Raw genomic sequence first — 23,340 nt, 5'->3', positions numbered from 1 at the left:
TGACTCTCCTCCTCTGCTGCTCACACACTTTGAATCCCCCTCTCGCTCTCTCTCTCTCTTCTTCTCAGACTCCTGACTCCCAGGACCCTCCCCACGTCCCTCCTCCCTGGACCGCCACGTCCCCTCTGATTGGCTGGGCCCCCGACACTGGAGCCACACTTCTTGAGGGAGTCCACATGGTGGCCATATTTCAGTGCTGAATCTGGGTTAAAACAACAAGGGCTGCAGAGGGTCTCTCCTCTTTCTCTGTCTCCGTTTCTCTCACCTCCTCGCTCTGTTTTCATTGCTCTCTGCACACTTTGAATCGGCCAAGGCCAACATCTTATTATCGGCCTAAATGAGAGTAACATTATGACACATCAACTTAAAGTACACAGCATTAAGTATACTTCTGCGAGTAAGGACTGCTGTGAGTGGACTAGTTTAATACTTTACTAAAATATGAGCCTACTACTTTAACGTGATTTACTTAAAGCGATCCTGCAAAATACCAAAAGTTGCTGTTGCTATTGTTGTTTTGTACTCAATACAAGTTTATTGTTTATGTGTTATTTTGTGTTTAAAGCAGTAGTGGGAAGTAGCTACTCCACTTCATTTCAGAGGGACTATTGTACTTTTTCCTCCACTAATTTAATTCAGATTCAGATTATTAATACACAATATGATCAACAAATACATTTATTTTAACTTTTAAGGCTTTATTAATCTTGATGAATTTCACAAGCTACCCAGCAGTTTATAAAGTTATTCAAATTAGCCCCACCTTTACCAGCTGCAACCCATTAGTGCATCAATAACTATAATCCAATATTATGTAATACTGTATAATTAGTACTTTTATTGTTGTTTTATGTTTTATGTAAGTCAAATTTTGGATGCACAGTATGAGAAGTATTTCTACACTGTGGTATTACTACTTTTATGAAGAATGAGCAGAACACCACCATCTAGTGTCTCCAGATCGTAGTCGCAACAATAAAAAATAAGTCCAGCAGTCAGGTTGCCAGGTTGGTCAGACCCGGCCCAGTAGCCTACAGGAAACCGGAGTCTGTTTGAGCCTGTTTGAACCCGTCCCCTCCGACAAATCGCACCATAAAAACAAGTATTGCAAAGGAGTTTCACTGACAGTTAGCATTAGCCGTTACAGCTAAGTAAACATGAAAGTTAGCTTACTGATCAAGGAGAAACGTAGCCATTTCAGCGTGCTCTTTCCTTTATCTCAGTCCATGGAGTGAATGCTTGGCCTATATCGGTCACTCAGCTGCTGGGACAAATAACGCCCACTTTGCTTCACCCAGTGCCAGCCTACAGTAGTTGCACCCAACAACAGACAACCCTGGCAACCAGCAACGCCCAACGCTATTGGCTGCTACAGTGGAAACAGAACGGGACAGAAAGTCATTGTGAAACCCGTCAAAAAACTTTTAAACATTAATTCAGACTAAATATGTTTTTTTATGGAGAAGCAATACTTTAACTATGTACCCCTTAAAACACCCGTGGGCATATTTAAATATATATATATAACTTTTGATAAAGATTATACACATTCAACCCTTAGTACTTTTCCACACTGGTGTAATACATGTGTACTCACAGTGGATTTGCAAGTGTTAGTAGTACACTGTTTGTGTTCTTTTGAACATAAAGTACATTTCCAGTTTAACATTATAGTATTATAATTGTAGGCCTTAAAGTGTGCTAAAACGCACAAAATATACCGTGCATGCACTATTAGTTTTACTTCTTCTAGTCAGAACTGACAGTGATCTAACAAGTACACTTAGTGACTGTTATTATCTAGTTTGTACGTTAGGTTTACTCAAAGTTAGCGCAACAACTGCACATCCTGTTCCACCCTTCATCAGTCACTAATAAATATCTGACTGCACAGATAGCTGCCTGGATCCCCAGTTAACTGACTGATAGAGATGTCCCAGTCTGACTAATGATTTAGCTTTCTGGCTGATGTGAGCCAAGTGTCCCAGGACTGCTTACAGCAGCAGCAGCAGCAGCAGCAGCAGCAGTGGGGATGCATTCGGCCAACACTGCAGTCAGCTCCAGCATTCGTCTGACTGTTGTATTCCCTCACACAGGAAACAAATGAGTTCCATATGAGGACGGGGGAAAAAAGGGGGCCGACTCAAACAGGAAGAGAAGCCGATAGGGCCGAAGCAGTGGGGAAAGCCTGAGGAAAGAGGCTTTTCTTATCAGTTTGCATGGAGGTTAGCTCCTTTCAATCCAGATGCACGCATCCTAAACCTAATTAAACCTCACCTTTGACCCATTTCTAATAAATCCTGGTGACTAATCCTCACCCTGTGGTTGTCAATGGGATGGGAAGAGGTTAATGGGCCATTTTAGAGCCACACTAAAATGTCTAGAATATCACAAAAACATTTTCTGTGGAAGACAACAACTGACCGCTCGCCAAGCCTCACACCCCTTAGATACTGTCGTTCCTGCACACCATTCAAAATTACAGTCATTTCCTAAGCAAAGGCTTCTTATTTCAAACAAAGACTGTGGAAAAAAGGCAGACTTTTCATTTCTAACCAGGAACTGTTGATTTTGCTATGATTTTGATATTTAATCAGCTGTAGCTAGCTATCTAACTAAGCTAGCGTTAGCTGAATGAGCTCTTTGGCTGACTTTTTCATGTTTCCAGCCAATTTGTTGTAAAAAGGTAATCTCTTAAAAGTCTCAAATATCCAGGCTACATACATGATAGCGTGCTAAAAGACTGAGGCTAATGTTAGCATGTTCCAGGCAAAACGTTAGCAACAGCTGGCGAAGTAGCGCAGGGCTTTTCAATTAATACGGAATTGGTGCCGGTTGATGAAAATGATCTAAAATGAGTGGCTGGGAAAATATGAGCACCACATTAATGGATATTGTAAAACAGTTTTCACACTATTTATTCAAAATCAAAGCCCTTTTTCCACGACCCGTACGAACCGCGAAAGGTGGACACGCCTGCAGTGCCTCTTACAGTTACTAAGCTATTGAACAACAGAACAGTGCTTCTAAAATATCTCAACTGCACTTTCTGTTTATTCTCAGTCGTATCAGAAGCCAACCTGACCGAGAGCAGACCTCGTTCTCACATATCATGTTGTTGATTTGGTGATACGCAGATCAGACAGAGGCTGACCACATATCGTCTTACGGGCTAACGGAAAGCCGGCGGTGCTGCTCAAAGATGCTCCGGGAGATTTCCCTTGGCAGTCTTGAGAAGCGCTGACACAGTGCAGGCCCCTGACATCAAAGACCCGAGGATCAGAAAGATCCTCAGCCCATCCACACACATGTACACACGCCAGGTTAACTCATCATTCATACGGACCCGACAGACCGCTCGGTCGAGTCTGGCTGTGGGCTGCTGGTAATTTATCTTCCCTTGCCAGACTCTGATCAATAGTATCTTGTAGATCTAAAGAAAGTGGATGAGTGGGAAGCAACGCAGAAAGAAACTGATAACCGTCAGATCAAACGTCAGGGACACGAAATGCAACTGACAACTTAGGTAAGATACGGGTGAAGGTATTTTACGGAGTGGCCTGAACCTTAAAAGGTTGTTTTCTTACTTGGATTCACATTTCTTAAGGCTGCAACTAACAATTAATTTGCTGGTTATTTTCTTAATTAAGCAATTAATATTTCGGAGTCACTAAAATATCAAAGAGTAGTAAAAGAAAAAGCCAAGATGTCTTCTTCAAATGTCTTGTTTTGTCTAATACCAAAAGATACCCAACCGCATACTCACAATACTCCAATTTGAGAAACTTTTTGGCATTTTTGCAGGTCTCTGCTGATGGTGGTGGTGCCTGCTGCCGTGGTCCTGCATTACGCTGCCTGCTGCTGTTATAATCTATCACCTTAGCTGTGCTTGTTTCTACTATTCTGCTGTTTTATCTGCCATAACATATGAGTCATATTCACATTACTATAGATATTATTATAGTTACTGGGAGTGTGTCTGTCTCTGTCTTTGTCTCTCTCTGTCTCTCTGTCCGTCTTTTCTCTCTCTCTCTCTCCTTTTCTTCCTCTCTCCGGTGCAGACAGATGTGCGTCCTCCACAGAGCTGGGTCTGTCTGACGTTCCTGTCTGTTATAGTGAAGGTTTTCAACGCCACCGTACTCTACGGGGGAATTCTTGGGTCCATGTAAATCATAAATAAGTCATAGAGTGTGGTCTTTACCTACTCTGTAAAGTGTCCTGAGATAACTTTTGTTATGATTTGGCACTATAAATAAAATCGAATAGAACTGAATTGAATTGAATTGAATTGAATTGGTTTCATGACAACCTTAGTTTTGGGCGTCGCCAAGCTCCAGATGGCTCGTCCATATCTCAGCACTATATCAAGGCTGAAGAGGCTGTAATAAAGTCTGACGTGACAGCTTGTTCAACTGTTCCAAAGTGGCAAAAAATAGATAAATAAATGAATGCTCTAATGTTAAAGAGCATTGTTCAGATTTAAGGTGCTCTAAGATATCCCCCGTGTCGTCTCTGAGCAGAATATACCAAAGATCATTTGCGTCATCACCACTTACAGATTTAAACAGATGTAAATGAAACAGTGGGGAAAGTGTGCATCCAGCACAGTCTGTGCACAGAGCTCGTCCTTTCATGAGTTTATGAGCTGTTCTCCATAATGTAAAACAAATGTATCAGCATGACAACAACGGAAACAGTGAAAGTGTGTCTATAAACCCGTGACCTGGATACTCAGAGTCAGCAAGGAAGTGATTTCATACTACAGGAACCAAACGCTTGATTTTGGCTCGCGTCAACACATCGTTCCCGGACGTGCCTCGGATATCTGAATGAGTTTTTTTATCTCCACGTGTTTTTAATCTGTGTTACGTCAATCTACCCTCCCAGCCACCCTGAAGAGGCTACGCAGGGTTCACGTTGGAAGAGGGATGGAAAAGACGGACAGACAGATGGAACATTTGGCTCTGAAGAGTTTCCAGTTGAGAGGGAAACTCTCTGGAGTGTAAGACAAATCTGATAGCACACGGATGTAAACAGTATACCCTTTCCCATTTTAACTTTCAAATATGCAGTCTGAAAGCAGATACCGAGCGACAAATGGATGTCGGGGAGTCTTTGCGGCTTTGCATTCGCTTCTTCATGCAATCAGAGAAGCCGGAGCTTAGTTTGAGTCCCAGAGAGGGAGCAGCTACGACCATCTGGACACTTCAAGGCCACGGCAGCGCACGGCCCCCATCAACGGGCACATGGAGGCAGATGGTTAACGTCTCCCACACAGCCTGCGTCGGGCTGGGTGTCTGCTACCAGTGTATGACTTTTTCCATACCTTACTTTCCGAAATATTAACATGTTTTTCCAACAAAAGACGCCAAAGTCCTCTTGAGTTAAACAGTGTGAACACAAGCAGCCACGCAAGAACAAAAGAAGTGAACAGTAGTACTTTTCTGAGCAGAGAAGAAGCCGAGTATGAATTAAACCCAAAGTTCGGAGCCAGGCGCGCTACAGACGATACACTATCCCGCCCTCGCTCCATCTCCTTTCATGACTTTCACATAAACGTCGAAGGTGTAAAAAGTAACTTGCTGAGAGGAGTACATTTCAGTGTTAAGCTGCGTGAAACGTTGTCTGCTGTAGCATATCTTCACTGACAACCTCGACAACTCATTCACATATCTGACACCGATGCATTCGTTTAATATGACAGCTGAGGTCAAGACACAGATACAGTTCCCCAGCGAGGTCGCGCCACATCATTTTTATCCATTAAGTTCTTGTGGTGTTCGTTGAACCTATCTTAGTGTGGGAGAGAGAAATCTGCGGCCTATTCGTTAATTTATGAACTTTCTGCGGGGGAGTACCGCTGGAGCGTAAACACACGGATGTGCTGGAGGTGAGGAAATCCCAACACTGCGGCTCCGGGGGAAGCAAGACGGGAGCGTGGGAAAGAGAGAAGGAGGGGGGGAAAAGGGAGTAATGGTGCAGAGACCTGAGTGATGAACGAATCCCACAGCTTGTGGTCAGCAGGGAGTGCACCTGCGAGAGGCGTGGAGCTAACGCGTCGGCCGCAGAGGCCTTATAACACCTCACACTGGAAGGAAAAGCCGGAGAAACAAGCAGTATGAGGGGGGAAAGAAAACAAAATCACCCGTCCCAAGAGTCTTTTTAGTCCGAATACATACATGGAACATAATAAAAACACACATGTGGACCGGGGTACGCGAAACATGCACAGCTCTGTTTGATCCAAGTGTAAGTGGTCAACCGTTTCCCCCCTGGAAACATCTGTTTATACAATCTGCCTGTGTGTCAGTCTGGTTTGAGTGGTGAGGTGGAGCAGGAGTCACTCCAGAAGGAGGGACGGCGTAATTCTTCAGCTGCGCCTCTGCGGAGGAAGGCGGAGGTCAACAATCCCTCGTCTTCTTGAATTGACCACAACAGCCCTTGCATGGTGAGCCCACGCCGCGAGGGTTAGGAGGCTGATGGAGGCCATCTGACACATCACAGTGGTCTCAAGGTGGGTGGCCAAGCGTCTGCCACAAACAGGGAGGGTCTCACTGCACAGCCATCTCGTGGAAAGATTGTTTTTGTGCCACGAAAGAGAGTTTTTTCCGTGTGACTCTGTGTGTACGGCGTCTCTGAGCTGTTAAATGTCAGCGGAGGATTGAAGAGGAACAACAACAAAACAGAGACAGCTTCCATCACAATGGAACAGCGAGAACACGGCAACAACCACTGTTTGTTGTGCGCAAAACAAATCAGTTGCTGCGTGACCTTTCAGACAGCGCTCCAGGAGGCTTTAGCTGAAAAATACGTGACACATCACGTCTTTACTCATGCTATTAGGAGACTTTCAACACCCCTACTTTCATACAAACTCTGAAATGATCCAAACGTCACGCGGAGGAGCTGTACGTGAGAACGTGAATGTCTGAATCAGTTGAACCAGACTTCAAGAAGTGCGTGGCTTCATTCTTCACACATTTTCCCCCCGCTGATGGACTGCAGAGGAGCCCCGGCTTCTCCTCTGTTTCCGACTGTTGGAGAGCTGCAGAGTTCAGGGGCCCTGAGGCACCAACACTGTCTCCATTATGCTTAACCTCTTCCAGCCCCACCTTAGCCCTGCACACAGCCCCAGGGACCGTAAACACAGGGGGGTCGCGGGAGAAAAGCCCTACCACTTCCAATCCCTGTGCTTTTGTTTTCCAGGCCAGACTCAGGAAATCAGTCACTCCGCAGAGCTGGGTGGATGGTATTTGGCCTTCTTCTCTAGGGGGCTAAAAGCATTGTTCTCCCTGTGTTTTGAGCTCTGGATGAGTGCAGTTTAATCCTAACTTCCCTGCGGCTCTGACACAAACTCCCCCTGCAAACTGAGACCTCGCTGGCTGCTCTATCCAAACGCCCCAGGGGACGCAGAGCTGGAGCTGTTGTGGGCACTCCAAACTTAACCTGATACCTCCCCTTTAAAAAATATGTAAGCGCCCCGGAGGAACGTTGGCACCGGACTCTCTCGAGTTTCGGATAATAAAAGTATCAAGTGATATCATCCCCGGCTCGCGGGCTCTTGACAAATTAACGTCGACGACATGTGTAGGAGGCGAGGAGGCGAGGGACGGAGACAAATGAGGGGAGGAGGCGAGCGAAAAATAGAGACGCCGAGGAGAAATGAAGAAGCGTGTTGCTATTGTCAGACCGGTTTCGGGGGAGTAAAATGAGACGCGTAAGCGCTTTCACTCGCAGACAAGAAGTCGAGCGTTGATACGTCTCACCGCCGCGGCATCCTGCAGACACAATAGGAAAAAAAGTCTGATTTATAGCTGACATGACAGGTATATAAAAACTGTCATGTCTCATATTTCCAGAATAAATCACCCTTGGATAACAGCTGTGAGTGTTTAGATGTGATCGAACTTCCTGCTGAGAAACACGAGTGTGTTTGACCTCAATGGAAAGATTAAACCTCATCGATGCGTCCGATTTAGAGCACGAAGACAAAGGACGTCCAGTCAAAAACAAGTGTGAGATAACAGGAAGTGGAGCGCTGACATGACGTCTCCCTATTTCAGGAGCAAAGTGACAAACGATGATTGTGTTTATTATGTTAGCGGTGGGGGGGGGGGGGTTTCCCACTTTGAAATGACCTTCACAGGTGGTCCCAGCTCATTATCTCTCGCTCTTGTTGTTTTCCTCACTTATTGGAAAAACACGCTCCCCTCACCGACACCCCCGCAACACCCCCCGACTTCCTCCTTCATCCAGATAAATACACGGGACAGATTTCAGGAGTCAGCGTGGCAGACAATGAAAATACAGCGTGAACTTGGAGCGGCTGAAGATGCCGTTTCCCCTCCAGTTCACTGAAGGTCACGGTGGCAGATGATTTAAAACACGGGTGGCAAGATGATTCACAGGTCAGTGAAGTGGGGAAAAAACAATAAGTTGACAGTTTTTTTTTTAGATAAAATCACCATAAGGCTCAAGTACAGGCTCCAGAAGGGACTTAAATAGAAGAAAAAACTCTTTTAAAGAGTGTTTTTAATGTTATATTGGTGAAGTCAGGATTTATTTCAGGGCTGATGCATTAGTTTGAGCTAGGGGTTCAAAAGAACTGGAAACTGAGAGTATATTTGCTCTAAACGTAGCTTTCTTTTGTGAACTGTGGGATCATTTTACCTTTAAATGTATCCAAATAAATTCATCTGTGAAGGCTAACTGTCCACGATTTGTGGGACATATACAACTTGTGACAAAGAGGCTGCAAACGGACATTACTACATTGTTGTCTGGTTCAAAGCACACCTCTTTGGCCAGCTCTGTCGTCCATGGGTCTATAGTGTCTCTGTCTATTTCCGTTACATTGAGAGCAACGGAAAACCAAATTGTCAAATTGTGTGTTTAAATACTTTCGATGCATGACATGCAGCGGTGTAATGTTGTAATGTAATGTTTAAGCAGGTATAAAAAGATTTAAAACCTCTTTTCCAAGAGTGACCTGGCCAAGAGGGCGGCACAAAAGCAGAATGTTACACACAAGTTACAAATAGATCCGATCAAACAGTATAGTATAAAAAATTGTATCTATAATCTGCATCTCTAAGGAGCAAAAAGTGCAATCTTATCTCTGAAATGTAGACGTATAGTAGCATCAAATGAGTAAAGTACAAATAACTCAAAGCTGTCCTTAAGTACCTGAGTGAACGTACTTCGTAACTTTCCACCACTGACTGTGTGAAAGTGCATTGATTGAAACTGAACAATTCCCCCGACCGTGCCGTGTACAACTGTCCTGAAATAACTGAAACCGTGCTAACTTTCCCAGATGACTCTGAGTTCACGTAGGAAGAAACTGCTCGCAGTCAGAGGCCGACTTTAAAGCGGTGACGTTAGATCAACACCTGCCTGGAAACAATGGGAGCAGCTTGTATTTCCAGACAGGTGACAGGAACCCCAATAATATCAGCACAAGAAAAGCAGGAAACCGTGTTTTGTTTTGTCCGTCTACACGACTCCAAAGGGGTCTTACATCTGCGGGGAGAGCTGGAGTCGCAGAACAGTGGATTAAAGAGGGCAGATGAAACAAAAACAACAACACCAACCTCTCGTGTCCTCGCTTAAATCCAGTCTTCTCTCACCTCCACCTCTTTACGACCTGCGGAGACAGCGGGAACAATGCAACGATGAGTCCCGATCACAAAACCACACCATCTCCGGGGAGCAACAACACCGTCATGTTTGGCTCCACAACTTAAATGGCTTCAACTTTCCATCTGAACCTGCACCTGGAGCAGAAAACAAGCTTTTAAACTGTTTCACATGTTCATAAAAAAAAAGAAAGAGACGCTGATGTCGGCATCCCTCGTTCGACGTGACGCGGAGCCCAGTGGGAACGTTGCATAATGTCGAGCACAACAAAACACATTGTGTGTGTATAACATGACCCAGCCAAGTCCGTGAACAGGGAGAAGTCATAAGCCCTGTGTGAAAGGTGTTTCAAAATGCCACATCTCATTTTCCTACGTCCTGATTTTCACTCAGATATTAAACTATGAGTCTAAATGGTTAATAACTAACTCAACATTCCCGTGTGATTGTGACAGATTGAGCTGTTTGTTTCTACTTATTACAACTGGTGCAAACTCAAAAAGCCGCAACATTTTGACCACAAAGAGGTGAAACATCACCGCGGCTCTTTTCCCTGAAGGTTAAAGCTGAACATATCAATATTCGATCTACCTGTCAGTCTTGGTTCCTACCCTCACCTGTGGTCATGAAAGCTGGGTCAGGACCCAAAGAACCAGGTCGCGGGTACAAGCAGCCGAAATGTGTTTCCTCAGGAGGGGGTCTGGAGTCTCCCTTAGAGAGAGGGGGAGAAGTTCAGCATCCGTGAGGAACTCGGAGTAGAGCCGCTGCTACTTTGCGTTGAAAGGAGCCAGTTGAGGTGGTTCAGGATCATCTGGTAAGGATGAACCCTGGGCGCCTCCCTAGGGAGGTGTTCCAGGCACGTCCAGCTGGGAGGAGGCCTCGGGGAAGACCCAGGACCAGGTGGAGAGATTAGATCTCCACACTGGCCTGGGAACGCCTCAGGATCCCCCAGTTAGAGTTGGTTAATGTGGCCCGGGAAAGGGAAGTTTGGGGTCCCCTGCTAAAGCTGCTGCCCCTGAGACCCGACCCCGGATAAGAGGCTGAAGATGAGATGAGATATTTGCTAACTAGTTCACTACAATAACTTTATAAGGTGATAGTGTGTCAATTTTGTTGTAATGAGTTATGGAGTTCTATAAAAATGGGTGAAACATCACAATTGACAGTTTTCTAATGCGATATTTCAAAATACGCATAAAAAAAAGTTTATGGAAACACAGCTAATGTTTAGTTTACATCCTGTCCCCAAGACGCCAAAAAAAAATAATGCTGCTTTAATCTTGTATTTCATAAAAGTATAATAATGTCTTGTCTCATTGGTAACCATTCACACCACATTTACACACCCATGCGCAGCACGGGGAGCAATTCGGGGTTCAGTGTCTTGCCCAAGGACACTTCGACATGTGGACCGGGGAAGCTGGGGATCGAACCACTAATCTCTCGAACAGAGGACGACCCACTCTGCCACCAAGCCACAGCCACCCCCAATTCTAGATTTTAATTTCCCTTGGCGGAGGCAATCTCTTTTCAGGCAGCTAAAGCACGTGGGAGCACGACTCAAGATACTATTTATTACTTAATCACAGCATCAATGTGTCCATGACGGCAGAAAAGCAATCTGTCCTTTAGACCGAACCGAGGAAACCTCAAACGGACCACTGACAACTCATCAAACATCTTCAGGTTACTCTGCCCTCCACATACTAATGGCACACATACGTCAGGGGGTAGATAATTAACTAATGGTCGACTCTGTTCCCCTCTTTTCCTCGGCACTGTCGAGGCTTTTTAAGAGAGAGAGAGAGAGAGAGAGAGAGAGAGAGAGAGAGAGAGCGGCACTCAGCTGGGGTTAACAGCCAGGTCAATAGTCTGACTTCAATAGTCAAGAAGACATTAACAGGATTGCAGAGGTTTCCACTAACAGTGCACAGAATCACTAGAGTGGGATGAACGGAGCAGATTAGATCATATCTGGAGGCTGCTCATTAAACATTGACGGCTTTATCACCAAAGGAAGCTGAAGGTGGAGGATGGTGCAGGAAGATGAATGACATGTGACAGTGGAGGACATTCTTTAGTGCTATGACAATGCACTTAATCTGTCAAGTGCCTTGTAACAGCAGTGTATCTCACACACACACACATACACACACACACACACACACACACACACACGTATAAATAAAGCCTGCTTTCATTTTGGATCTGATTCCAAGCCAGCTTTGTACGATCTGTGGCCAACGAATCCCTTTTTGAAGCTTTATCCCTCTTTTTTCTGACTCTTCAGGTATCGGCTTACACATGCCAACTCTTTGACAAGGTTGTTAAAGAGATATTTTACCATTTGAATCCAGGTCTGTGTCGTGGCAATGTCGGCAGTGTTTTCACGTATATTTGGCTTTTCTCTGTCGCGGAAGTTCCTACAGAACGGAGCACCAGAGATCTGCCGACAGTATGTTGTTAACTCACAGGACGGCCTTAAATGTTGGTGGATACACTTCACCACAGTCAACAAAACAAATGCTAAATAATTCTGGGAGGATACTCACGACAAAGGGGCTAATGACGAGTCGCTTGCTTCAATATTTATCTACCTTGCATCATGTTTAAGGCTGCATCACACCCAATCAGGCGTTGCTGCAGAAAAGCCAGTCCGTAATGCATTCTTACCTTGCACGGCAACTGATTCTCACGATATCACGGAGAATTGCCGGATCACATATCAAACGTAAAAAGCCACAGTGATCCGGCCAATTAGCATCCTGTAAGGAGCTACTGGCAGCTGATAGAGGAGCAGGGGGTGACGACAACACCGGGGGAGGGACTGTTCATTCAAAACAACATGGCTTCTAAGGAGGTTAGCGTTAGTGGTTTTATCCGAACTGGAGTTTTTCTTCATTGAAAGAGTAAAGAAGAAGCTTCCTCTTCCCCGACTGATTGAGTCACCTGACGATTTTTGGGACAGTGCCGTAGGAGGAACGACGAAGCAGGTTAGTGGGCTGCAGGGGAACCCAGAAAAATAACCTGCAGCGGCAAAAAGTTTAAGCTGAATCAAGGTTTGGAGAAACACAACCCAATATCACACTGCGGTCAATCACGTAAACAGCCTTCGCAATGGGAACACAAATTGAGTGACACGCTGCAATGCCTGATTTGGTGCGAATGCAGCCTGAGTAAAAACACGTTTTTTTTTTCAGCCTGCCGGTGTTGCACCATATTCTGTGTCCTGTAGCAGTGCACTGATGATTTCGCCTTCAGGTAACATGAAGTGCATCGTGCATGCGAAATATATTTTCTTTGTTGTTGATATTTGCTGAATAATAACAAAGAATTCATATTTATTTACACTGTGTTGTTTTAGGTGATGAGCAAACACTGTTTTCCTCCCGCGGCAAAAGGGGAAAACATGAGCAGTGACAAAATATTTGGTGAAAGCCCCACACCTTCCACTCCACAGCAGGGTCTGGGGAGGGGAACTAAAACAATATACATGTTTTAACTCATTTGGGTTCATTCGCCATCAAACGAACTATCTAAAAAGATCCAATAAGGGGTTCAAATTTGATAAAACGCCGCTGAACCTCGCAGCAACACCTGCCTGTGCTCCTGAAACACCCTCGCTCCAAACCCTGACGTCCTTCTGACGACGACAGCAGCAGGTAAGCACCAACTTTATTATTATGTAAAGTGATACTCTTATAGGGAAATACAACATATCAGATAAGGTATAATCAACCTTGGCATCGGGTTTATGAACAGTGGAAAAACAAGCAATGATTTGGCCACAAAAACTCTGGAATAAGCTTGAAACAATACACAGATACTCCCACAGAAGCTTCCCTGGGATCTGCTGCACTAATAAACAGCATACCAGCCGTACAGCCGGCCTCTAAACCATTGAATTAAACGTTCATGTTTTTGTATTTTCTACTCATTCAGCCGGTAAGACAAAGAAACCCATGAGATCCGACGGTGACGCCACATTTGCTGTGATTTGGTTTGATTGTTTGTGCGTCGTTTCGTGTTCGTCACACACCTGACTCTCCCCCCTCTTTCCCTTCTCACGCCGAACGCTGAAACGGGAACCTCTATTTACAGACAGGTTCTACGAAACTCTCGGAGATACGGACAGGAACAACACTGCCGTAAACCTGTGAGTAAAGAAATAAAAGGCGATAAGCGAGCGGTGTGTTTTGTCCTCAGGAGAACTCTGAAATCCTCGTTACAGGAGTGGATACACAAACTGAAGGGAAGTGTTACAATCCAGCAGCTACTCTGGCCTTTTTAAGTGAGGCCAAAAATGCCCCCGACATGCATTAAAGTTGGCAATACCTCTTAGTTAAAGCTGCGGGTCTTTGGAGCTGAGCCGTTGAACCCTTCCACAGCTGGGGGCAGACCATTATGTGGGGACTGGGCACACCACAAAGGGGCCTTTCTTATTGCGTTTAAGGGCTCTGGGAAACAGGGGAGCTGCACGGAAAAGGAAGTGTGTCGGGTTGTCAACCTTTAAAGGAACATTCGGTAAATACGCTTATTGGATTATAAACTGTCAGATGAGAAGATCGATATCATCATAATATGTTAATGTAAGAGAGTTGTAGCGGGGGAATCACAGCTAAAGGTCACTAATAGTCATGTTATATCTGGTTTTGTACGGTTTTACTTCCTGGAGTTCCTGCTGGTTCCTTTCCTCACTTTTACACTGTTTTTTTTAGACAAAATAAACACCATAAAACAAGTTAATGAGTGAGGGCGCACTCACACTGTCCTTCCCCCCGCGCCCAGGCCCGTTTGTACTCACACTACCTGGGCCTCGCGCAAACGTTTCTTGCTGCCTATACGTCATCACGTCGTAACACGTCACACGCATTGATGACGTCACATCGACGCGTGGCTTTGTTTACAAATCTTTCCGTAGACCTCAGAGTTTTTGTGCGTCTTGTCGACTGTTTTTGAATCTTTTCATCGACCAAATCTGCAGTAAACACTCCACCTCCGCATCACACCAACGTGAACCTTTCGCCGCCATTGTTGTTGTTGTTGTTAAATGTCCGTGCATGGTCCCTCCTTCTATATTCTATGTCCCAACAGGCGCACAGAAATTACGTCAGAACCGCCGTAGGGGTCGTGCTCGTGCTCGTACACGTGTGCACGCTCGTGCTCGTGCATGTGCAAACGCGCTCTACAAAAGCCCACCTCTCTCAGACGGGCTGTGGACGGCCTGCTGGCCGCAGTTATGCGTGGAGCAGTTGCACTCACACTGGTCAAACACACTAGGCTTTACCCGAAAAACCTGTTTTGGCCCGGTGCGGAAGGACAGTGTGAGTGCGCCCTGAGCTGCAGAGGTTCTGATAGCGATCCTGACCTGCAATGGACGGCAGATTAATCAGTTCGTCAATCACAAGAAAATGAAGCCGCTGTTTTGATGATGGATTAATCAAAACAACAAACATTTAATAGTACAATAGGTTGAAAAATGTGAAACATTTAGCTGCTTTTATTGATGTTACATCACAGTAAAGTATTTTCTTTTTTAGGTTTTGAACTGTTGGTTGAACATGACAAGACATTTATGCTTGCATTCATTCATGCTAAGCTAAGCTAAGCTAACCTCGGGTGGTTTTGGTCTCGTGTATTATAGACGTCTTTGTGTTTTAGTGTTTCGTATTTTTAGTTTCCATAGGATGTAGGTTTACCTGAATTCATAAATATTTAGGATATTACTACAGATGTTCCTGTTCTTCCATCTCAACGTCTGCTGTTGCTGTTTGGAAGCCGGCGGTGAACGGCAGTGGACAAACACATTTAATCTCCTATAAATCCTTCACAATAAAAGCCCCCCTCGTTATGTAGTCAGCTTTTATTGTGACGCAGCAAATCAGAAAAAAATATTGGGATTTTCATGTGCAGCAAATCATACACATCTCCAGTACGGCTGAACGCAAGCGTGAAAGTGAAAGAAAACGGATATCTGGAAGTACAAACAGACTTGTTCGAAGCTACAAAAGTACTGAGGAAGTTTTACAAGCGTGCTGCAGTCGGCGAGAAGTCACTGCTCCCCAGGTGCCCTACCCCCCCCCCCCCCCCTCCCCTTACACGGACCCCACTTATTCAAAGTACTTTCCCAAAATGTCAAACTTTGCCTTTAAGTGTTCCAGTAGCTGCACATCCTGGAGCAAAGACTGGCCCACCGGGGGGGCAGCCTAAATCAAAAAGGTTGACTTGATCCGGCTGTGACACATCAAGCACGAATATTGCATCCTCCATTACCGTCTGCATCTGTTTAACATTCATTCCTCCAAATCCTCTGTGGGCAGTAACGAAAGGCATGAGGGTCTTAGCAGAAAGCATTCTCATTAAAATAACTCAGCTCAGGAGCCTCAGGCTAACGTTCACAACACAGGTGTTAGCTCTGCTCTCTCACTAATGCTAATCGCCGCTTCTGCAAAGTGTCCAAACAAACAATTTGGAGCAATCGCTAAAAAAAAAAGGAGCAGGGAGCAAATATTTAAAGAGCAGTGAAACGTGTGCTAATACAGGCGTACATCAGATGTGTGTGTGCACCTCACCTGGCTGATCTCAAAGGTCAGGTTTATCTAAAAGTGTGTGTGTGAACAGTCAAAACTGGGTGTTTATGAACTGCTAACCATCTGTTCCTGGAGCTTTAAAGTGTAATTCCAGCGTAAAATCATCCCATGGTCCTTTTCAGCACTTTCAGCAATTTTTTTCATGTAAAAACTAGAAATCAGGGAGGGTCGCTAACAGCCAGATGTGGCTAACACTGATTAGCTCGGGGCGGCACGGTGAAGGCATTCAAACGTCCTTTTTAACCACTAATGCTGCTGAAAATAACAGCAAACCTCTGCAGCAGCATGAGAAGAGTCCCTACACACAAAACAAAGCAGCAACAACGTAGTTAGTGAACCCAGAGTTTATTAAAAGAGTGTTTTAAAGACTTACCTACTGGCCCCTGTACCAGCTCCTCTCATAGTAAAGTCCATTACAGTGGATTACCAAAGTCAATCCCAAAGGAAGGAGCCCATTGGTGCTTTGTTGTGTGTGTAGGGACTCTTCTCATGCTGCTGCAGAGGTTTGCTGTTATTTTCAGCAGCATTAGTGGTTAAAAAAGACGCTTTAGTGCCTTCACCGTACTGCCCCGAGCTAATCACTGTTAGCCATGTCCGGCTGTTAGCGACTCTACCCGATTTCTCCGTTAATAGATGTTACACATAAAAAAAACTGTCTCGATGGCTTATTTGATGTGTGTAAGTACAAGTGTAAACTGTTATATCTGTCTTAAGGCTGGAACTGAATGGGCATCACAGCTGCTGTCTATTCACACAATACAAAACAGACTTGACCAACAATGACTTCATCATTGTGCTCAGCAGCCAGTGTGTGTGTGTGTGTGTGTGTGTGTGTGTGTGTGTGTGTGTGTGTGTGTGTGTGCGTGTGTGCATGTGCGTGTGTGTGTGTGTCACTGGAACATTTTTTTACAGGACTATCAAAGTGTTGCTGCGTCAGCACCACAGAAACCGCTCAGTGGCAGCCCGGGGGATTCGGTGTCGGGCATGTGGGACGATATTTAAAGCGGCAGTCGATAATGAAGTTTTACTTTGTCGCGTTTAAACGTGTGGAATGTACCAAAAACACCCAAACGCATTTATTGTTCTTGAGAATAATAAGCATTGTCTGTTCTCGCTCAGCTGGGCAGCTGCATTGCATTTACCACACATTATTTTTAGGAGCCAGCGCTGAGACAAGAGAGGCTTTGAAAGCGTTGCCAGGAGCTCTTCAAAGAGAGGAGGGAAGAAAAAAACACGCCGGGTTTCTGGAGCCATGTGCGGCTTCCGCTTTGGGTCCGGGTGCGAGCTCGGCCCGTTGACGGCGACTGGGAAACAATGCCGCTGCACAGCCAGGATGAGTCTCACGTCCATTCATCTGTTTCATCCGTAACGTTACACGCGCTAGTTCCGTATTTCCAAGTTGTGTTCAGTGTTGGACCCTTTGCACTCACTTTAGGACGCCGCACTTTACAAACTGGATATCCATCTTCTACAACGACTCCCTGCTCGTCTTTAAAGACAGCCAGAGATGCTCCCACGCCGCAGATATAAGGAATGTCAGCTCCCTCTGATACTTTTACAGCGCAGAGGAGATTTTTAACGCACACACACGAACCAACGAGACTCATCAGAACACCGTAGTTATCGCAGCTTCTACAATTCCTACGGTTATGAAACTGTGACGTTGTGCGACCGCGGTTAAAATCGGTTCATCCCGACATCCGTAGCGAGCAAATTTTCTATATACAGAGGCTTGTACTTTACTTTTTAATCACAGATGCAGACATCTTTCTCACTTCTCGATCACATTTCTGCAGTAAAGTCACAGAGAAACTTAATGCTGGTGTGTTTTCAAATAAGATCCCTCGAATTCTGCACTAAAATCCATCCTCCGTGACATTTTACTGCTTTTTTCAGATGACATCACAGCGCTCACGTCCTGCTCTATCTCCTCAGTCGGCGCCTTAATTGTCTTTGACGCGAGCGCACAACCCCTTTCCACCTCCGCAACAAAAACACTTAACACTGCAGCACAAAAAGGACTGTAAAGCAAAAACACAAGGTGTGTTTTACTCCCTCAGGCACATGCTGATTACACACTCTGCACTAATGCAATGATTATCCACACTCTATCCAATTTCCTCTTGTGTGTGTGTGTGTGTGTGTGTGTGTGTGCACCTACATGCAAACATACATGTGCGTGTGTGTGTTTGTGTGTGTCCTATCTGTAAACCGCAGACCGCACACAGCACACAGAGATGACATCACCTCGCAGTGATTAGTCCGTTAGCTCAATGTTGAACGTAACAGATGTCTGCAGCTGCATCGTTCAGCGAGGCCGGTTAGAGATAAAGGGAAATGCTTTTACGGTTTAAAAAAACAAAAACAAAACACCAGGTATGATTCTGTATCTTGTTTTTCCTTTGTCCGGATGTGGTGAGGTCATCTCTGAGCTCTCTCTATATGATAAAAGACAGGTGTATTAAGTGCTCTTTAATGTGGATGGGAGGGCAATTTCTCTGGATTGGGTAAAGGCCAAGTTTCTACCAGACATGATGACAGACGTAATGGGCAAAGAGGTTTCACGTGAGCTCAGCTTCACACACACACACACACACACACACACACACATTCCCCTCCTTGCAGGACTGTATATGTGCCGCAGCCTCTTGCTAATGTGCGCCAAATTGTGTTATCACGTCCACAAGACAAAGAGGGATCGTCTTTCCTGTCTCGCCTGTGAACCTTTGACCCCGCGGTGATAAAGATTCCCCCTCAGTGTCACGGGTTATTGGCCTTCAGGAATCTATTGGCTACGCAGTAACAAGGCCGCAACGGCTTCTTTAATGTGCCTAACCGTCCCGAGGAGAGGGTAAGTGTTTACATGATGTGGGAAGTGCACGCCTGCCATTAAACTGCCTGGACTGAGCTACGTCGACACTTAGTGAGTTTACATGCACGGCAGTAACCCCAAAATGGTTTTACGCCGGTTAGGGGAATAATCAGGTTACTGAAGTTCCCCGTGTTTACACGAGAATGGGAAAATAACTTGACCTCCGCCGACAAACAGCTGGACTAAAAGCGCCTTTTTCTTCCGGTTCACCTTCGTCAAAATCACAAGTGGCCGACTTTTGGACAGAATGACGACAGAGACGTGTCGTCTCGGTAGCGATGTCACTTGCCGTAGCGGGGTCCTCGCTCGGTTTCAAGTTTAAAAGGTAACGCACGTGTTGTTGTTGGTTTTTTCGCGTTGTTTTCGACGCTGTTGCTTCCTGGTTTATTCTACTTCCGGGTCAAAAACCTCTGCCGCGGATTGGGGAACATGTGCAGACGCGAAACCCCATATTACTCCGGTTAAGCTGTTTACGGTTGTTTACATGCACAAATAATCGGGGTAGTGAAGTAGCTGGGGTATGAAAACTTCGATTTCACCCTCGGGTACGGGTGTTTGCATGGTGTTTGAGAGTATTGAGTATTGCATTAATCCGAATATAATCATGTTTTTAAACTGCATGTACGAAAGTGGACAATGTCTCGTTCTACAAACAGTGGGCAAAAGAGAGCACAGATACTGCTGCATCAGCGGAAAAAAACACAAAAACTGACACAGTCACACACGGGAATTTTGGTATTTTCAACCTGGAGCCCATCTCCCCATGTAATTCTGTGCAAGTGACTCATGTAAACACATGTTTTGCTGCAGCCTGGCCACCGTGAACCGGGCTGCAATGTGATCAAACAGGGCACCTGTGCGCCGACGACATACGTCCAGTAAAGACGCTTGTATTTGCCGCTGACAGGCTCAGATTGATATCAGAAGTGTCTGATTACATTCTGGAAAGATAAGGAAGTTGCTGTTGTTATCCTGCCACGCTTGCGTGTTTGGTACCAGGCCCCCCAGGAAGTGCACCGGACTTTGAAGCCACTGTTTCCCAGTGACGTCCGTAAATCTATGGATTCATTTTGTCGAGCGCTAAAACAGAAGTAGTCTGCTCTGCCTGTGGAAGTGGCAGTGCGCCCGCTCTATGGACTCAAAAGCGTGGAAGTAGTGCCGATTATCCGGCTATTTTTAGATGCGGCAGTTGAATTTTTTTGTCTTCATGTGCCACTTTACAAACATTCTTAGTTAACCTGGTAACTTTAGCTAGAAGTGTTAGCCTACCTCTGCTGTCTGCAGCACGTAACTCCCGGTAAATGTGCTTTTTAATCAGATGTCGTCTCCTCTTCGGCTGGCAGTAGTGTCCCGGTCAAACTGCAGATCTGTTAAGATAACGCAAAGCTACACGTCACGATTCTCTCTTCTCTCTGCAACAACCAGCGAGATTTCAGAAGAAGACTTCAGAAGAAGACTTCGCCATCTTTCCATAATGCAGTCAGACACTTATAAGAACAATCTGAGCGTGTCAGTCGCAAAAACAAGCATTTTTAGTGGACGTATATCTAAAAAGATATTCCCCTTTAAAGTCATGTGCAACTGTCTCAACACCGCCGGTGAGTGAAAGGACATCGGGCATGTTCTTAAAAACGTTTCTTACATGTCTGTCGTCTGTCTGCATGTTGGAAAAGCTCCATTTTACCCAACGACACTAAAATGCAAGAGCAGGAGTTTCCAATGTATGCGCTTCATGGTGATCAGAAATGTCAGCTTAGTGTGGAAAATCCGAGGCCATCACTGTGTACGTAAACCTCTCTCTGGATAAATGGACAGAATAACGGACGGAGGTCAGAGACAGCCTTTAAAAAAGTGTTTTTTACCCTCAGAGGGCAGCTGGGTTGTCAAAGGAAAGCCAAGACGCTGGTGGAGGGAGGGGGAGAGAGAGAGAAAGGGCACACAAAAGGCAGCTCCAGACGCCTGCCCCTGGGAGATGGATCACAGATGTCTGACCCAGAGTCGCTCCAGTTAATTGTGAAAAAAAAAGACGCTTTATCTTCTTTTTCTCTCTCTTTTATTTTCTCTCTGAAACTTGTTTTCCCTTCATGCCTGCTCTCTGTCTCCTCACACTGTCATTACTGCCCTCTGTGATTCACTCTTCTCGTGCCTGTGTTTACTCGGCTTTCTCCGCGCAGCGAGGGACGAGACGGCGTAATCCCCGCCGGCCTCAGATGTGCAAATACCACTTAGCCGTTGAGGGCCGAGCCCAAATGACAACAGCAAACAAAGAAATGCCTCATTCCCTGCAAATATGCGTGTTTTATGAAGGCTTTGGGGACGAGTGAAAGCAAAAGGTCAACCAAATAAGAGACGCACTCGCTCACTCGCTGCAGAGAATCCTTGTTGCAAAGATGCTTTTCTCTGGCAAAAAAAATGAAATTCAGACAGCGGAGAGGTTATAAGTTCAACGTGGGCAGGGAGAGTTGACTCTGAGCTGAACCTGAACCTGTTGATTTAACCGGAGCCACGTCGCTGCTGATCATACCTGAGATTGAATCAAACAGGATGCATCTGCTGACGAGCATGTGGCTGGGTAAACTAGCCCGGACCAATACAGGTTAAATTCAATTACGCCTCTACGTATCAGCTTGTGATAACGGCTGGAGCTTTGGGGTGAATTGTTTGATGTTGTTTAAAGTCAAAGCTGATAATCAGAGTCTTTCTTGTGGTATAAAATATTTTCGTCTCCCTGTGAAACACATGGTGGAAAAAAGATCTTAGAACGGGCTGATTGTTGTAATGAGGCTTGTGACAGTGTGGTCCCACAGGTGGTGTAACATTACCCCAGAAGTGGTCACTCTCACCTGGAGAGCCCTCACGCTACAAATCAGTTCACAGCTGCACGGACCATTAGGCCGACCTCTGCTCGGTGACCAGAGGGAAGATTGGTTTACAAGTTTCTGATGTTTTAAACATGAAACCCTTCCACCCAAACAGCGACTTTTTAAGCTTTTCTAAAACCCCAAAACACAAGAGAAAAGGTGAACGCAATGATATTTATATTACTTATATTACACATGTGGTAACGAGGAATTTTACGTGGCAAGAAAGACTGGGCAGCAGAGGCTATCCCGTCTTTAAGTCTTAAAATACTATTTCCGGGTCCAAACGCTCTGTAGAACAAAACGAACAACAAAGGGCGAACCTGTGGACCTTTCACCGTCAGTGTGACGCCTTTTTCGTCAAAAGGAAAGCGATAAAATGACAGTTCTGTTGTTGCTTGTACTCAGATCTGTTAAAAGATTCTGTTACTTTGGCGTTGTAGAAATGCGAGGCTTGGAGCTGCTTGGACCAGGAAATAGTACTTTGTTGCGTCACGATTTGAAGATCGGATACGGTTGAGAACAGTTATTACGGTCAAAATACGAACCTGCATCCTGCTATCGACTGCCAAACTGTGAATGTCACCCTTAGTTTATATTATATTATTTAACATTCAAATAAATATTTGTATATCTGTTTATATATTTCCTGCGTTTAGCATGAAGGTGGCTACATTTCATTGTGCAATCCTATATTGTTCAGGCTAACGACAATAAAACCTTGAACCTTTGACCCTTGTTATCTACAAACGTTAGCATGTTCGGGTAACTAGCTAATGGCCGACAAGAGTGACTGTTTTACTTCCCAGGCCAAGCATTTCATTAACTACTCTAAACTCTAACGAACAGATCTAAATTTTCTTTGTAGAGTTAAAACCCCTGTTTGTGAGAGCACACTCACTGTGTGGAAGATAGCTCTGTATGCTATCAAAGTTTATGCTAACGTAAGAAGCTCTGAACGCTTTGCTCTTTAATTTGGGAAAGTTTAAAACACCAGTCAAAGACATTACCTGAGATAGTTTGCCAAACACATTGTCCACAAGTCCTCATCTTAAAAGCCTTTCCTGTAAAGTTAAACATTGTTTATAAGCCAATCTGTAAGCTAGGCTAAGCAGCTGGACCAGGTTATGCTAGCAAAACAAGTCTGAAATGTCAATTTTCTTTATAAAGCTTTATAATACGATGACTAAGAACCTCAACACTGTAAAACAAGAGCATTACTGTCTCTTTACTAAACCTGTCGTTAAAATGGATCAACAACTTAAAGAGGATGCAATGTTTTGTTTGGTACAAGTTAGCGTTAGCGTTGTCTTTAAGCACAATATCAGTCCGAAAGTGCCTATTTTAAGACACATTTGACAAGATTCTCAGTTTCAAT

At 45.0% G+C, this 23,340-nt stretch overlaps 1 protein-coding gene across 1 annotated transcript in view; it reads right to left on the bottom strand.

Annotated features, from left to right (window-relative positions):
* Nucleotides 1–23,340, bottom strand: part of lhfpl2a (LHFPL tetraspan subfamily member 2a) — a 51,659-nt gene that overhangs the window by 19,302 nt on the left and 9,017 nt on the right. The window contains exon 2 of the mRNA XM_083929976.1: nt 9,594–9,646. The gene's annotated coding sequence lies outside the window, so the exon portion shown is untranslated. The remainder of the gene's footprint in view (nt 1–9,593; nt 9,647–23,340) is intronic.

Source organism: Echiichthys vipera, assembly GCF_963691815.1.
Source record: "Echiichthys vipera genome assembly, chromosome: 16".
NCBI lineage: Eukaryota > Metazoa > Chordata > Actinopteri > Perciformes > Trachinidae > Echiichthys > Echiichthys vipera.
This window is presented reverse-complemented; position numbering and strand designations above follow the sequence as displayed.